This window comes from Lontra canadensis, unplaced genomic scaffold, assembly GCF_010015895.1.
Source record: "Lontra canadensis isolate GAN:19392208 unplaced genomic scaffold, GSC_riverotter_1.0 scaffold41, whole genome shotgun sequence".
In the NCBI taxonomy this organism is placed as follows: domain Eukaryota; kingdom Metazoa; phylum Chordata; class Mammalia; order Carnivora; family Mustelidae; genus Lontra; species Lontra canadensis.
Window position 1 is genome coordinate 7,877,334 of NW_022631035.1, and position 17,075 is coordinate 7,894,408.

Below are 17,075 nucleotides of genomic sequence, written 5' to 3' on the forward strand. Positions count from 1 at the left end.
ACCAGACGCTAGCACCACCGCCACCCAGCCCAACCCCCGCCCCCTGCCCCCCCCGCCGGAAGCGACAATGAAAAATGTCTCCAGACATTGCCCAACGGGCCCTGGGTGAAGGGCAGATGTCCCTGTTGAGAACCAGTGGTACTGATATATTTAAACGGGGGGGTATGGCTGTCTTCGTGCCCGCCGTTGCCCTGCCTCTCATCCCTTCACCCTTTCCATCCACCCCTGCCCCCCCAATCTGTTCGGTGGGCACCTTGGTGGCAGAGGACGGAGCCTTTGTTTTGGGGGCCAGGAGGAAAGCCAAGCTCATTCTCCACCTCACAGAGCCTCTCCTACCCGCCAACATGGTGGCAGTTGGTAATTTCAAGAAGCAACCCAGGCTGCAGAGGGTTGGGCATGGCAGCTGGCGAAATGGGGCTTTCTTTTCTCTTCCCTCAAAGTCCTCATTCTCTGCGACGTCTGAGAGTGGCCTGCTGAGACCCGAGGCCGCGCTGCAGGCAAGGACGGGCACCAGCACAAGCGCCCCTCTGTCCTTTCTCCAAAGGGAGTTTGCCTTCCTCCTCCTCCTCCCCCTCCTCTTCCAGAGACTCTTGTTTTTTTCCCATCCCCTCCCCCGCCCATCGCACCACCACCCCTCCCCCACCCCTGTCCCCAGAGTCCCGGTACACCTGACTTATTTATTTATTTACAGCTGGAGTATTTGAGCCGAGGGTTAGTTCGGGTCTATTAAGTTTGCTCCTTTTCCTGCCTGGGAACCCGGGTAATGAGTAACCATAGCGTGCTACAGGCAGCTGTCTCCGACAAACCCAGAGACGCCGTGGGAGCTGCATAAGGGAGCGTTTGTTCTGTCCCTTGTCAATAGTTCCTTGTGCAGGAGGCAGGGTGATGGGAGGGAGAGAGGGAGGGAGGGAGGAAGAAAGAGACAGACACTAAATCACTGCACTTTTGACAATTCCTCTCCTCTCTCCTCCGCCGCCCCCCTCCATCCTCCTCCCACCTACACCCACCATCGTGGACTCAGGGCTTTCAGACTCTCCCGCTGCCTCATCCAAACCTCAAGGGCCACTTTTCAGAGAGTTGCAGAGGACATGGAGCCTAAGGGCTGGTTTTTACCCTGGGGATGGTTTAGGTGCCCTGGGTCTCTCTCTCACTGTGTAGATGAACACAATGGCCATTGTACCCCAGTTCATTTAATGATCCAATAAATCTCTAGATATCTATTCCCAACCTTGTGTGCCTGGCTATGCTATAAAGCTGTTTGGAAAGTACTTCCATAAAGTTCAAGTATATCACGGGCTTAGTCATATGTGCCGCAGTCAATGTGGGGCTCATTAGGGCTGAACTTGATCCATGTTATTGTGGAGACTAGAGAGACAGACCAAGAAATATATTGCCCCCTGGGTCCTTGGCAAATCTCCCAATTGATAGTCACATCCATTCATTCAATGTGTGGGTATTAAAATATCTACACCACGCCAGCCGCTTGGCTAGGTACTGGGGACAACGGTAGAAATGAATAGGGCATGATTCTTGCTCTCAAGTTTACAAAGTGGTAAGAACTCTCATGGATTAGGGTTATTATATAGGAGTACAGACAAAATTTCCCAAGAGAACAGAGGAAGGAAAAGATCAGAATCTTTGGTAGCATGAAGGGAGGTTAGATTCCAGGAAGTAACAGTGAAGGAGGGGGGGTCCTTTAGCTTTAGCAGAGGAAATGTGGCAGGCAGGCTTGGAGCATATTTGGGGAGCAAGGAGGGGCCGCTCAGTTAAGTCCTGGGCAGATGAATCAAGGTCCGTGTTGGGTTTTAATTAATGAGGCTATGATGTGTAAGATGCATTTAAAGGGGAAGACAGTAGCGATGTGAAAACCAGTTAGAAGGGGATCCTCCGAGATAGAAACAAATGAGAAACGGTGGGCAAGATGGTGGGCGGTAAGGTGGAGGGAGGGGAGGAACTGGGGAGACCACAGTGGAGGGGTGCTGAGCTCTTGGCTTGGGTGGCCAGGAGGACAGAGCTGGAGAAACATGCCAAGTCAGGGAAGGACCCACTGAAGGATCAGAATTTAGCAGCAAGATGAGCAGTGGTGGGTTGGATGTGTTGGGTGTGAGAGAAAGCAGGACCCCAAGGAGCAGGTACCCAATAGCCAGTTGGAAATGGAACTCTGGAGCTCGAACAGGGAGTTAGGGCTGCGACGTCTCGCTAGCTTTCCACTCTAACGCTTCCCCGATGGGGGGAATGAACACAGGGCTGGATCTCTTCCCTTGGCCTGTCGTGATCCTGTCCCCACCCAGCTCCCTGCCCCAAGAACTACCCTATCTGGATGACATCAACAGGCTCTCTTGGCCTCTGGATTCCAGTTGGATTCAGTAGCCAGAGGAACAACAGGCAAGAGGAGAACGGTAAGAGGAGAGCAGCCACAGCTCTCAGCAGGGGGTTTCTCTGGGAAGCTGCCTTCTCTAGATGCTGGAAGCCATTGTTCCCCTTGTCTCCTCTGGCTTAGTGAGGGTCAAGCCGCATCACTGGCTGGTGCTGAGACCCTGCACTCTCTCTCATTCATTCAGGTTTTCCTGAACCTCACCTGTTCCGTGTGCCCAGTCCCTGCCTTAAACTCTTGTCAACCCCACAATTGGGCCGGGCCATCTCTATCCCATCAGGACCCTGAATAATACAAAAATTAGAGTCGGGGACACACAGAACACATCCTATATCTTTTTCCTGGATAATATTCCTAATCAACAGAGAACATCTAAGAAACGGACAAATAATCATTACAATTGAGAAACACTCTACAACTGAAATGATTCACCCATTTTCTAGGGTTCGTCGTCCATCACTCTGAACATCAATGGGTCGATTCTTGATCTTTTTCTAGATTCTTCTCTGTCATTCTGTGTCCATTCCCGACTTGGCCAGGCAACTTCAACGCTTCTTCTTAACACTGAGATGAGTTGCTGGTTTAAGTCAAAGCTGTTTCTTTTGAGCAGCTTCTACCTTCTTTCCATGGTGCCCTTGGGGATGCTCTTGGCTATGGTGAGCCACCTGTAATGGAACCAGCATGCCCTAAGCAGAAGGGGATTCTGAGCAGGAGCATTTGCTTTTTTGTTCCAGTTTATTAAAACATCTTCCAAAACCTGGTGGATTTCTAGCTGGAAGATACCCTCTAAGTATCCGTCTGTTTTAAAATGCCTGCGTGCCCCTCGTGACGTTTGCCGTCCCGCCTTGATGGTTGCCCATGGCTCTCTGGTCACAACCTCTTTGCGCATAGTCTGGGAGTTCATAACCTTTTCATCGTGAGTGATAGATACATGGAACTAGCATGGGTCCAAAGAAGAATTTACTGGAAGGATTTGGGGCAAAGAAATAAACCCAAACAAAAGAGTGAAATATCAAAAATCAGGTTGGGGAGGATAGAGTCTAGGTGCGGAACACACATCACATTGTTTTGTTCTGCATATGAGCTTTCTTCTTTCTCGTCGAAGATCTGCGTTCTCCATGTGGTAGGAAGAGGAGTGGTTCTTAAAGAAGGGAGGCGCATGAGGCCAGTTAACAGTTCATCACAGGGTTGTCCAACAGCAGTTATTTTTAGAAACAAAGTAACCCACGTTAAGAGACTTTACTAGGCTCTATAAGCGCCTTTTGAGGTATTCACAGTTTAATAGACAGAAGCTATCAGTTAAGCAAATAAATAAATCAGGTAATTGGCAATGTCATTATTTTCCGATTGCTGATGGATGCGCCTTCATTCTTTGATAGGGTAGTAATTGAGGGTGTGCGATAATGGACCATAAATGCGATCACACAGGTTCAAGCCTGAGCTTTCGTGACCTTGGGCAAGTCATTCAACACGCCTAACCTTGTTTCCTTATCTACAAAAATGGGAATAACGGTACCGTCACCTCAGAGTGTTGATGTGGAGTTTAAATGATGTAATGTTTGCAGAATGATGTTGCAGAGCCTCTTAGGGTTTAAGTGGGAAGAGGGAAGACACTGTGATCTGTAAATCCCGGCACCACTCACGTCTCATTGGTTTTCAGAGTCATCTTGCAAATTAAGGACAGATGGGAAAAATTATCCCCATGTCTGAGATGGATTTAACAGGTACAGAAAGGTTGGGTGACTTCTTAAAGATCACACAGCAGAGTTAGTCCCAGAGTGGGCTACGGGTGAGGACTTCAGACTGGTGTTGTCAGCACGAGTGGTCATCAGTCAGCATGCCTTCTGTGTGCGAGTCACACAAATCCTGCCAAAACCTGTAAACACTGAGGACTCGTACGACATCACATAGCAAGAAGTCCGCAGGTAGGACATGCTCCAGGACTGGTCGATTTGGTGGATCAGTGATGTCATCAGGGACCCCGGTTCTCCCAGCCCTGGTGTCACCTTCATCCTGAGGCTGGTCACTGATAGGGTTGCAAGGTGGTGGCTCCTGGCAACTGAGGCTGCACGTTTTAGATCAGGAAGGAATGTTGCTCCCACCTTTCATTTTATGTGAGCCAGAAGTCACATGGTGGACTAGAAATGCAAGACGCGATTAATGTGAAATCAAGGGCATGTTTGCATGTGCACCTGAGTGGAGGGGAACTCAGATGGGCAGGAATGGAGGGCAGCCTGACTTCTCAGTTCCTGGCTTGTGTTAGAAATTTCTGGATCTTACCACTTGCCATTAAATATGTATTTCAACTGGTTTACATATTTTCAATGATACTGGTTTTATGGCATTACCACTCTAGGAGACAGTGAAGTTGTGGGGTTTCCCAAATGTGCCTTCATGGGCAAAGTTCAGAGGGAATGCCAGAAGGCAGCCAGGCCATCGCTCAGATGGAGCGACCATTCCAAGGGGAAGACTCATGCTATCCTTCTCTCCTTAGTTCCGTGTCTCCCCCAAGCCCGTGGCCATCACCAACCTACTTTCTGTCTCTGTGGATTTGCCTTGAGGAGCTGCTTACCTTCTCCGGGCCTCACGTTCCATAAATGTAAAATGAAACAATGCACAAGTTCCTTAGCAATGTCTGGGTTGATTTGGAAGGCTCTCCTTCACTATTTAATTGAATAAAGGAATTAAAATATGATGGTTTGTTATTCTATCACCTGGGCCTTTTCTCTGGAGCCTGTGATCAGCAACCTCTATGTAAGGCCAGCCCTCGTGATCCCAAGGGGATGTGTTCATTCAGGGCTGACTCAGACCTTGAGCTGGAACCTCTTCCTTCCTTCCCCCTGGACAGCCATTCGTTCAGGTGGTCTGACTTCCAGCAAGCAGGGAGGCAGGGGTTGTCCAAGGAAAATCAACAGGTTGTACAGAATGACGGATATCCAAAGCCCACTCAGGCATCTACCCACCACATGACCTTGATCAAATTCTTCCGACCTCTCTAAGCCAATTTTCTCTTCTGTATGGGGGAAGGGCAATAACAGGTGTGTGTGGGGGGAGGCTTACATATGAATGTTGGCCATTATTAGCTACCCCTTCTTCCTGCCTTCCCCGCCCACCCCCCAACCCCTGCTTCCCCCTGCAGTGAAGGAGAAGGAAGGGACAGAATTTTCTGTGTTGGGTGAGGTAAGTGAGGAGGCTGATTTCAGAACCGCCAGCAAACAAAGCTTCAGTGTTGCAAGGGGAGCACTGGTGTGCCCCTCCCCCTTACCGGGGGTTGGGAGGAGTGGGGTGGGGCCCAGGCATTTTCCCAGCACTGCTCAGTCACATATCCCATCCATCTGACCTGCTCCCTGGATTGGAAGAAATGACGAGAGAGAGAGAGAGAGAGAGAGAGAGAGAGAGGAGAGAGAGAGAGAGAAGAGAGGGCATCTCAGGTGAATGCCTTTCCGACGTCTTGGAGAGTATTTGCATTACAAAGCTTCTTGCAAAATCTGGGTAGGGCTTCCTGCTCACCCTGAGGAGGAGCCCTGTGCAAGCCCCAGCCTCTGTGTCCCCTGCACACAACCACACCCCCCCCACCCCGCCATGGATACCTTTTTGGCTTTGCCAGTTCCCGTGGAAGCGAAAAGGTGTCGTGTAACTCTGTCCCATCCTTGCCTTCTGTCACCTTGTGCAGGCGCCCCTGGGTGTCTGGGGCTTTCCGAAGTCACCCCACTCCCGGGGGGCGATGGGGGTTCTTGGTTGAGTAGCTTTCTGCCATCTGTGGGAGACCTTGGGGACAGCTGGCTGCCGCATGTCACCCGGACTTGGGATCCTATGGCACCACTCTGACCGCGGGCTCTAGCAGAAAAGCCTACCCGTGCCTCCCTTTCCCCTCCCCCAGCAGGTGCGGCCTGGTCCTCACCTCCAGGTCACCCTTTCAACAAACTTCTCTGTTGCTTTGTTTTTTGGAAGATTTTTAAAATTTAGGGCACCTGAGTGGCTCAGTCGGTTAAGCGGCTGCCTTCGGCTCAGGTCATGATCCTAGGGTCGTGGGATCAAGTCCCCCATCAGGCTCCCTGCTCCCTCTTCCTCTGCTTGTTGCTCTGCCTACTTGTAATCTCTCTCCATCTCTCTAATAAATAAAGTCTTTTTAAAAAATAAATAAAAAATAAAAGATTTAAAAAATTTATTTATTTTAGAAAGAGAGATTGAGTGAGCGAGTGCGGCAGTGGGAGAGGGACATGCAGACCCCATGCTGAGCTTGACACGGGGCTCTGTCTCATGACCCTGAGATCATGACCTGAGCCAAGGGCAGATGGTTAATCAACTGAGCCACCCAGGCGCCCCCCTGTCTGCTTTTAAAGCGTAAGTCCAGGCCGCCTCCCCCAGGAAGCCTTCTCTGACTACCCCTGTCACTCACACTGCCACTTCAGACGTGTGTGTCTGTGCGTGCCAGTGGTGGCCTAGTTTTGATCAATTTTGTGACTTGTCCTCAGAAGAGCCTTTCCAAGTCAGACCCTCTTTTTCTTCTATTATAGCCTTTCTTCTTTGTTTATTATAGTTTATTGTTATATAGCATATTTATTTTGGTCTATAGTATAAACTATACCTGTTTATTTCTGCACTTATTTCATATCGCCATTTGCAATTATTTAAGTTGGTGGTTCACTTATTTATTATCTGTCCCCCCCACCAGGACACAGGCACTGACTGTCAGCTTTGTAATTACACCCCCAGTGGCTAGCATAGGGCCTGCTGCTTGCTTAGTGCCAAATAGATGTTTGTGGAATGAGAGAAAGCCAGAATGAATGGTCACCATTGTTCAGTCTAGAGACAGAAAGCTATCCACTCTTACTCTTCCTAGTACTTCTAGAGCAGACACTATCCTTTTTCTGTCTGGTAACACCACCAACTTTAACACCCTCGTGTTGCCATGAACCTGCAAAAATGCTGGTGGGTCAGATGACTCTGGCATGTAAGGCAGGTGAATTAATTCCACCCGCTTGGGCAGCTTGCTGTCATATCAAGGTTTTGTGGACTCTTGGGGATTCAGACTTCTGGGGACTTAATGAAATGTGGGGAATGAATAAGTTTGCCCACCATTTACCTGCATTTACTTTGTTAGGAACGTGAGCTTGTCAGTACGTGAAACCAGCCAATGTTGACAGAGCCCCTATTAAGGAGATATTTATTTATTTATTTATTTATTTATTTATTTATTTTTAAGGATTTTATTTATTTATTTGACAGACAGAGATTACAAGTAGGCAGAGGGGCAGGCAGAGAGAAAGAGGGGGAACCAGGTTCCCTGCTGAGCAGAGAGCCCTATGCGGGACTTGATCCCAAGACCCTGGGATCATGACCTGAGCCGAAGGCAGAGGCTTTAACCCACTGAGCCACTCAGGTGCCCCAGGTTTTGTTTTTTTTTTTTTTTTTTTTAAGCATATGTTATAGTCCTTGACCTTAAGGTCCTTAAAATTTCCTGGAGGAGCAGGAAATATACACGTGTAAGTAACAAGGGCTGAAAGAGAACATCTTGCCCATGTCAGATGAATGGAGTAGATAACATTGTAAAGGAAGTGAGTAGAAGAGAACCATCCTTGCAATGGGGTGGCAGGGAAGACCATCCCAGAGGAGCCTTGAAGGACACACCTAGCACAAAGCATGGCATAGAGGAGCCCTCAAGGACAAACCTGGCAAAGTCTCAGGCACATTCCTGGCAGAGGGAATGGATTGAGCAATAGGGTTTTGTCAAGGCGGGAACTGATAAGGACCTGAACTAGGGTGGGAATGTGGAAAAATGGAAATAAGATATGTCAAAGCATGAGTCAGAACGACTCAGAAAGGGGGAAGGGATAGAGCAAAAGAATAAAAAAGAATTTGGGATTTCAACCCCGATGTCCGGGAGACGTAGAAAATCATAGGCACAGAAAAAGAATCCAGAAACGCAGACCAATTGGTGGGGCGGGGTCTCATTTTGGATTCTTCTCAAAGCAGGCACGTATTTGGGTGTGAGTCATCGATCAAAGAGTTCATCTTCGGAGGCACAAGTGAAGGGTTGTGGGAGAGTGAGTAGGAGGGAAAACAGGCAGTACAGCGCGGGTTAATGGGAAGTTACGCTGTGGGCATCCAGGGCTGAATCTCCCTGGAGACCCTCTGAGCAAAGGCATGAACTTCGGAATTGCAGGGTTCAAGGATTATCCCATGACTTCCACCTTTCCCTCATTGCCCGAGGGTTTTCCTTGGAGGACACATTGGAAAGCCTCCTGCTTGGAGCTGAAGAAGCCCCAGGAGCATCAGGAGAGAGAAAACACAATCACAGCTGGCCGAGGCAGGAAGCAGTGTCTTGCTGGAACGGCCTGCTGGTGGCAAGGTTCTGTGGGGGGACGCGTCGGCTGTACGTGGGTCAAGGGGCTGGTTCTTGGGCAGCCTGAGGGGGAGACCTCCAGCAGGCAGGCGGGAGACAGCTGAGGTCGAGCCAAACTCCTAGTGGGCAGGACTGGGCGTGACAGAGGAGAAGGCACCTAAGGAGGGGGACAAGTGGGCCGCTCGGCACTAGAGCCTGGCACGTGCCCCACATTCGGGGGACGGGGATGGTAGAAGAGCACAGGCAAGAGCACCTAGATTATTACCGCAGAAGCCGAGGGTGCAGAGGATTTAGAGGAACAAAGAAGACCAGCGCAAGCTCCCTGGAGGCAGAGGAGGGGCTGAGTCTGGCTGATCAGGCCAGGGGGATGGAAGTAGGGAGGTGGCGGGCCACGTTGTTCAGCCCCAGGCAGGTTACCCTGCGTCTCGTCTGTAAGACAGCAGTGATCCTGTTTCCTACCCTTTAAGGTTACCGAGCGCATTCAGTGTTGGCGTGCTTGGCACAGAGCCCAGCCTGTAGTGAGTGCTCAGTGAAATTTTCAGGAATCCTTTATTATTATTGAGAACTGAGCCTGTTTCGAACCAGAAGGGGAGAAGGTGATCATCTTGGGATTTGAGAGAGCGGTCTGGGCTCTGATGACGCCTCACGTGGTCGTATGAGACCACACGCACAGTCGAATGGCCTGGCTGATCCTTTGTGAAACTTCTTGGTGATTTTGGAGCACTCACTTCTATGATAGCATTTTTTTAAAAATAATATTTATTTATTTATTTATTTGACAGACAGAGATCACAAGTAGGCAGAGAGACAGGCAGAGAGAGAGGAAGGGAAGCAGGCTCCCTGCTGAGCAGAGAGCCCGATTCGGGGCTCGATCCCAGGACCCTGGGATCATGACCTGAGCCTAAGGCAGAGGCTTTTAACCCACTGAGCCACCCAGGCGCCCCAATGATAGCATTTTTTTTTTTCTGAAATCTGAGTTAGCCTGTCTCTTAGTTATTTTAATGCCTATACGAAGCATAGAATACCCAGCTAACAGGGTTTCATAATTCGAGCCTATAGATAGGCGCTGTCACTTCTCAAACATATCCCAGTCCCTTTGACTCTTTCCTTGTGCAATCCCCGCTTTGATATTTTTGGACACTGGCACCAAGTCTGTCTATATATTTTAGCTGACCAGTATGCATAGCCACAGGCTATGGGTGCACGCAGAGTGGGCCATCAGGACAGTCCTGGACTTCGTTGAATTTCCTTCACGTCCTACTCTTTCCGAATGCTATGTCTGCCTTGAACTGCTAAAGGTAGGGAGGCTTTCCAAAATGTTTTGCTAAGAAGAAAAAGGATCTTGCAGAACAAAATGGCGGCACTGTTTCGTTTGTTTAAAATCAATACTCTGTCCAAGCGTCTTCATTCTTTAAGACTTTTTTTTTTTTTAGGATTTTTATTTATTTATTTGACAGAGACACAGCAAGAGAAGGAACACAAGCAGGGAGAGTGGGAGAGAGAGAAGCAGGCCTCCAGCCGAGCAGGGAGCCTGATGTGGGGCTCAAACCCAGGACCCTGGGATCATGACCCGAGCCAAAGTCAGACACTTAATGACTGAGCCACCCAGGCGCCCCAATGTCTTTATTCTTTAAAGGATTATGTATGTATGTAGGATTATTGCAAAATCAAAGAAATTTAAATATACCTGAGACGATGCAGGGGCTGATGCTTGGGGGTGTAGCCTGAGAATCTGCATTCTGAGACCACCTTCTGTGCGGTAGCAGTGCTGCCTGGTAGAGTTCCATCAGTGATGGGAATGCTCCATATCTGTGCCTCCTAGTGTGTTAGCCAGGAGGCCCCTGTCACGGCTGAGCACCTGTTGCTACTGGCTACAGTGACTGAGGAACTGACTGTTAAAGTTTATTTACCTTTCACTGCTTTAAATTAAAATAGGCACATGTGGGCTCGTGGCTACTGTAGGAGACAGTGCAGTTCTCAGCTGTAAGCTTCCCAAGGACCGGGATTCCGTCTCGTTTATCTGTGTACCCTCTTCAGGATTTGCACATTGTGGGAACAAATGATGATGCCAATAATACTTCCTTATGTTACACTCAGATTGTGTTTTAGGACTCCTTTCACGTCTAGGATCTTCTGGAAGCTTCCCGACGGCCCTGTTATTGCCTATATGGGGTCAGTATTGACTGAGTGCTTGCTTCATGCCAGGCTCTGTCACATGTGTCTTCTGGGGGCTAACTCATCTGGGCCTTGAAACAACTCTCCGAATTAGCCCCACTCTGCAGATGGTAACATTGGGGCACTAGACCCAGCAGCACACCACTCAGCTAGATGGTGACAAAGCTGGGCTTTGAGACTAGGATCTAGTCTGGCTCAGGTCACCCACATTTCACCCGATGCTTTCTTGCCTCAATGCAACTTCTCCACTGGGGTTCCCTCCTTAACAGGTGGAACAGCGGAACTTAGATTTTTCCCAAAAGCGCGACCTGAAGACCAGAGCCCCACTACCGCATTTTATGCGTGTTGATTGCCAGAGACAAGCTGAGTGGCTCTGAGCACTCCTGTCCCAAGCCAGGTCCCACCCTCACACTGGCCCTCCGTCCTGTGCTCTCGTCCTGTTATACCCATCACCTGGCTTGTTGCCACCACAGGACCTTAGGCAGCATCTCCCTTCAACAGTGAGGAGCAGAACGGTGGTGGAAGAGCATGGGCAGGCAGGGAGGGCGCAGAGAGAAGGAGAGGAGGACAGACGGACTCGCCAATGGTTAACATTGATGGAGCACCTGTGATGGTCAGGACCACGCTGGGTCCTTTTGACCCATTCAGCTGCGTTCTTCCGCGAGCATGGGCAGAGCACCTGCTGTTCCTGGATCAAAGCCCAGGGCAGCAGGAACGAGAGGGAGAGGATTCGGTCGGTGCTGCAGGGAGGTTTATAGACGCATCATCTGGAACCGTGGATGAGGTGGAGATGTCTCCGAGAGGACTCTGGGTTCGAGCCCGATCTCTGCCGCTTGTTGGCTCTGTGACCTGAAGCAAGTGGCCTAACTGATGTCAGCTTCGCTTGTGTCTCTAACACTGGGTTAGTACAGTACCTACTGTTGGCTTCTTCGGAAATTAGAGGACATGATACATCACAAACGTGTGGGACAGTGCCTGGCACGGAGCAAGCTCTTGGGAAACGTCAGCCTCTTTGGCATTGGTGTTGACGCTACCTGTTGAAACAAGGGTACAACTAGCACCAAGAACCCCAGTGCAAGCACCAGAGTTGGTTTCCAAATACTTCAGATTCTATTATGTGCAATTCCCCCAACGAAGCAGACAGGAGGATTGTGATAGAGAGGAATGAATGCAAGACCTCCAGACGCTTGTTCTAGAGAAGACTCAAAGTGTTTGGACATTGAATGGCGTGGGCCTCAAAGAGGTCGTGGGCCTCAAAGGACTTCATGGATGAGGTGGCATGGGAGCTAGCCTTGCAGGGAAGGTAGAAGATGAGTATAGAACTCTACAAGCGGAGCTGGTGGGCGTTCCGGGTGGCGGGCCCCAGGAGCCACAGGGAGGACTTGCTTGGAAATAGCAAGTGTTCCAGTTAGCTCAGAGCTCAAGGGCGTGTGTTGGCAAGTGTGGGAGGCAAGGATGAAGAAGAGGGTTCAAGCTGGACCGTAGAAGGCTCTGATGCCAGGCTCTGGAGTCTATATGTAATTTTTGCAGGCGGTGAGGGGATCTTGGAGGTATTTTTCCTCCACAATTTTCATTTATATTTACTTGAAATCTGACACACATTCTGCATTTAATATGGAAAGGCAGAGGTCCAAGAATAGCCAGGAAACTCTGGAAGAAGGCCAAAGTGGGTGAAAGGCCATACCAAATGTTAAAATATCAGAATTCTGTGAGAGTTAAAGCCGTGTGGTGGGAGTACAGAGTTAGAAAAATTGACCAGTGGGACAGAGCAGAAAACTGTGAACCTGCTCCCAAAATATGGAACATGATGAAGGAGGAAGTTCTATCGCCCTTACGTATGTGAGGTATTTAAAGATTTAAAACATTTTTTAACTTTTAAAATAATATTTCAGTTTTAGAATAGATTTCCAGAACAAAAATAGTAGAGAGAGTTCCATGAACCTCACACCCAGTCCCCCATTAACATCTTTAATGAGCACAAGTGTACTTGTAATAATTGATATCGATACATTATTATTGACTAAACTTCATACTTCATTCAGATTTCCTGAGTTTTGATCTAGTATCCTTTTTCTGGGCCAGGATGTCTTCTTAGGCTCCTCTGGACTGTGACAGTTTCTCAGAATTTCCCTGTTTTTGATAACCTTGGCATTTTTGGATGACCTTGACTTTTTTTTTAATGATCTTGAAGGGTACTGGTCAGGTGTTCTGTTGAACAGTTCCTCCACTGGAATTCTTCTCTTGATTAGATGATGAGGGGGTTATAACCTTTCCCCCATTTGTACTTTACTCTTGGAAGGAAGTCACTTTGGGCAGCCTACACTTAAGGGGTAAAAAGTTATGTTCTACTTCCTTGAGGGCAGAATACCTACATAAATTTTTAGAATTATTCTGCACAGGTTTGTTTATTTTCCCTCATATATTTATTTATTCAATTATCTATCAGTATGGACTCATGAATATTTATATTTTTTTTTGCTTTGGGTTATAATCCAGTCCCACCGTACTTACATCATTACTCAGATTGTTCCCCAGCTCTGGATATTGGGAACGATTTAAGCCAGTTACTGTATCCCTTTGATGTATCCCCATCATTGTGGGGTGTATATGGGTGTATGTATGCATGTGTGTATGTGCGCTCATGCTTTCTTATTTTTTTTAAAGATTTTATTTATTTATTTGGCAGACAGAGATCACAAGTAGGCAGAGAGGCAGGCAGAGAGAGAAAGGGAAGCAGGCTCCCCGCTGAGCAGAGAGCCTGATGCGGGGCTCGATCCCAGGACTCTGAGATCATGACCTGAGCTGAAGGCAGAGGCTTAACCCACTGAGCCACCCAGGTGCCCCCTTACTTTTTTTTTTTTTTTTTAAGATTTTATTTATTTATTTGAGAGAGAGAGAAAGCACAAGCAGGGTGAGCAGGAGGCAGAGGGAGAAAGAGAAGCAGAATCCCCGCTGAACAGGGAGCCCAATGCGGGAGTTGATCCCAGGACCCTGGGATCATGACCTGAACCAAAGGCAGACTTTTAACCGAGTGAGCCACTCAGGTGCCCCCCCCCCCTTACTTTCTGGCACTACAGGATGCCAGATGCCTCCCCTTGTATATTTCCGCCCCTTCCTAAAACCAGCCATTTGTCTGAGGAGCCCTGGTTCCTTTTATTGGACAGCGGTATGAGAAACCGTGAGTCTAATACTCATTGCCACTGGGGTGTCCTTGTTTCTGCATCTTCTAAGCAGAGGGAGCAGGAGGTCTGTGTGTGGATAGAACCCGTTTACACATACGTGTAAATATCCTCCAGGACCCTGAGATGATAAATGTCTGTTGCTCTGAGCCACCTGGTTTGTACAGCAGCCATAGGAAATTTATACAAGACCCTTCCCCTCCTCTCCAGGGAGTCCCCCCTTCCTTCTTTTATACCCTCTTGGTTTCTTCCACACAGCCAGCTGTCTGCCTGCCTTTGTTGTTTTGTGTTTTGTGTGTCTCTTTGTTCGGCTACTTCCTACCCATTTCTTCCAGACTCCTTTCAGACACCAGCCCTCTGGACACCTTGGCTCATGCCGGGAGGCACAGCTAGGTGCCCTGGTCCACATAGTTATAGCAGTGTCGCTGCCTCCTCTCACTTGAGTGTGAGCTCCTTGAGGGAGGACTCCTGCCTTTGTGCTCCCAGTGTGCGCAGGTGCTCAGGTGTTGAATGCACGAGGTGGCAGCTGCAGAAACCAAGCCCTGAAGAAGTGCGTGGCAGCTCCAGAATTTTAATGGGGGGAGGGGTTGGGGGTTCCCAGGGTAGCATTTGGTTTTCAGAGGTGGAGCCTTGAAACCAAATTTGCTTAGCGCTTAACAAAGGTAAGGATATTACAGTTTATATTATGGATGGGGAGATCAGCCCCCCACCCCCGGGTGCAGGCGGGCCAGCAACGAGTGTGCTCACCTCCCTCTACAACCCCCTGGAAGCGGACTCTAATATCCCGTGTGTCGGGTGCAGATTCCGAGGTACACATGATAACTCGGTGGCGGGTTGGGACTGCGACCTAGCTGGGCTTGTCTGACTCCAGGGCTCCCAAGGTTTGTCATCCTAGGCGGCATTTAAGCTAACAGAGTTGACGGAGAAACCCGCGAGGGAGCACAGCTGTTTGGGGCGGACCCCAACCTTTCCTACAGCTGTTCCGCATCTGCTGTGACTAGGCGGAGGGAACTACATCTCCCAGGAAGCAGTGCGGCCCCCTGGCTGCCCCTCCCCACGCCCCGCCCACACCGCCCCGCCCCGCCTCCGGCCGGCTGGTATATAAGGCCCGAATGGCCCGGCCGCCTGCAGAGTGTGGAGGCAGCGCGGGAGCGGACGGGGAGGCTGAACCCGGGGCGAGGCGGCGGACACGGCGGGCAGCCGCGGCGCCGCACTTCTCCCTCCGCCGCTCCTCATCCGCGGCGCCCACCCTACGGCGCCCGGGGTTCGCGGCCCCGCGGCGGAGCGCGGAACTGCCCTGGGCGCTTTCCCGGGCTTGGCACGGAGGATCCCGGCGGGGATCTCAGGGCTCGCGCGGGCGATGCGCAACGAAGAAAGACGCGGAGCTGTGTTCGTGCTGGGTGCCGTCGGAGGGCCAGGAGGCGGGGTGCGCTCGCCACCCCCCACCCCCCAGGTCGGGGTGGGGATGCTGGCAATTGGGAACCCCCGCGGCGAGGTCCCATCATCTCCGCGGGGCCTGAGCGCAGAGCCCGGGGCTGACGGCGCTTTGGCCTTGGATGGAAAGTGGCGAAGGGCCCCGGACCCCTAACGTGGATTACTTGGTGTGTGTCAGCCGGGCTCAGAAGACCCACGACCTCGTCTCCATGCTTGGATCGATTCATTCTACCTGTAGCGGTCGGGTCGCTTCCCTGGAGGTAAGTTTCCCGGCAGGATTCAAGGGAGGAGGTTCGAGTTGACTTGTTTCCCCCGCCCCCACCCCTCCACCCCCGTCCTCCCTGGCGACGCTTTCCGAAGGTCTCGGGTTTGGATTGAATTTTTTGTTCTTGTATTGACATCTCCGCAGAGGGCATTTGGCCATCCCTCTGCCTCCGGGCGGAGCCGTTTGGCCCTGGTCGCGGTGGCCAGCGTTCCTCCCGGGCGTTCCGGGTCAGCGCCGTCCGGCCCCCGACGCCGCCAAGCCGCAGGCTGCCCCATGGGACAGACCCTCCGCCGGGAAAAGGCCCCTTGCCCTTACCTCTGCCCTCGTGGCTCTCCGGGGCCCGTTACTTCGGGAGCGGGGCCGCCTTGGCGAGCTCCTGGCCTCTGCTCCGGGGCGACCCAGAATGTGGCTGGGGCACCGCGCCTCTCACCGTGGGGGTGGGGGTGGGGGCGTTTCTGGATGTCCCTGTCGCCGGGCCGGCTTTGGGGGAGCGGCTGTACGGCAGGGCCACCGGTGGTGGTGTGGGCAGGGCTTTCTGAGGGGTGGAGATGGAAGGATTTCGGTCCACTGTGGGCCACCGCGCCTCTACCTGGTCCCTCACCAGAACACCCCCACCCCTGCCCCTGGCCCAGCAGTCTGTTAATGGAAGGCGTTCAAGGCCAGCGTGGGAAGGGGGCTTGGTCTTGCTCCCTGAACGAAAAGCATACCGCTTCTGTATCCGTAGCTTTGTCCTTTCCTTGTCCTTTTGTGTTGGCGCTCTTGGGGGCGACTCCATGCCTGTCACTGAGTAGGCCCTGAATAGGTGTTTGTTGAATGAATGACTGAGCTAGTGGTCTTGATGTACAGATAAACTGGGGTCCTCCTTTACCTTCTCCCTCCTTGCCACTTGTCCTCAACTCCACAAAACCCCCGGCCTCCCTCCCGCAACACCTCCTGGAAGATGGCTTCCTGGAGATGCTTTCCCAGATGTGGGATTCCTTTCCTTCCCCACAACCCTATTGGCAGCCTGTTGGTGATGACTTATTTCCTGCCCAAAAGCCCATCCTGCACAGACAACGTCTGGAGGCTGTGAAGGGTCTCCCTGGGGATGTTCTCAGGGCACCATGCCTCCAGTGAGCACCTGCCTGGGGCAGGCAGGAGAGCCAGGCACCACAGCAAGAGAAAATGTAGTGTGTGTTGGTACTGTCCTTGTCCCCTGCCTACTCCCCCCCCCACCCCAGCCCGTGCCTCTGGCCGCACCCAGGTCCCTGGAAATGCTCAGGTGGGCACAGCACTTTTTCCTGTGGCCGTTCCCCACCCTCT

At 51.0% G+C, this 17,075-nt stretch overlaps 1 long non-coding RNA gene across 1 annotated transcript in view; it reads left to right on the forward strand.

Annotated features, from left to right (window-relative positions):
• Nucleotides 1–15,317: 15,317 nt before the first annotated feature.
• LOC116875348 overlaps nucleotides 15,318–17,075 on the forward strand; it is a 145,741-nt gene continuing 143,983 nt past the window's right edge. Inside the window, exon 1 of the long non-coding RNA XR_004384176.1 lies at nucleotides 15,318–15,768. This is a non-coding gene — a long non-coding RNA (uncharacterized LOC116875348). The remainder of the gene's footprint in view (nucleotides 15,769–17,075) is intronic.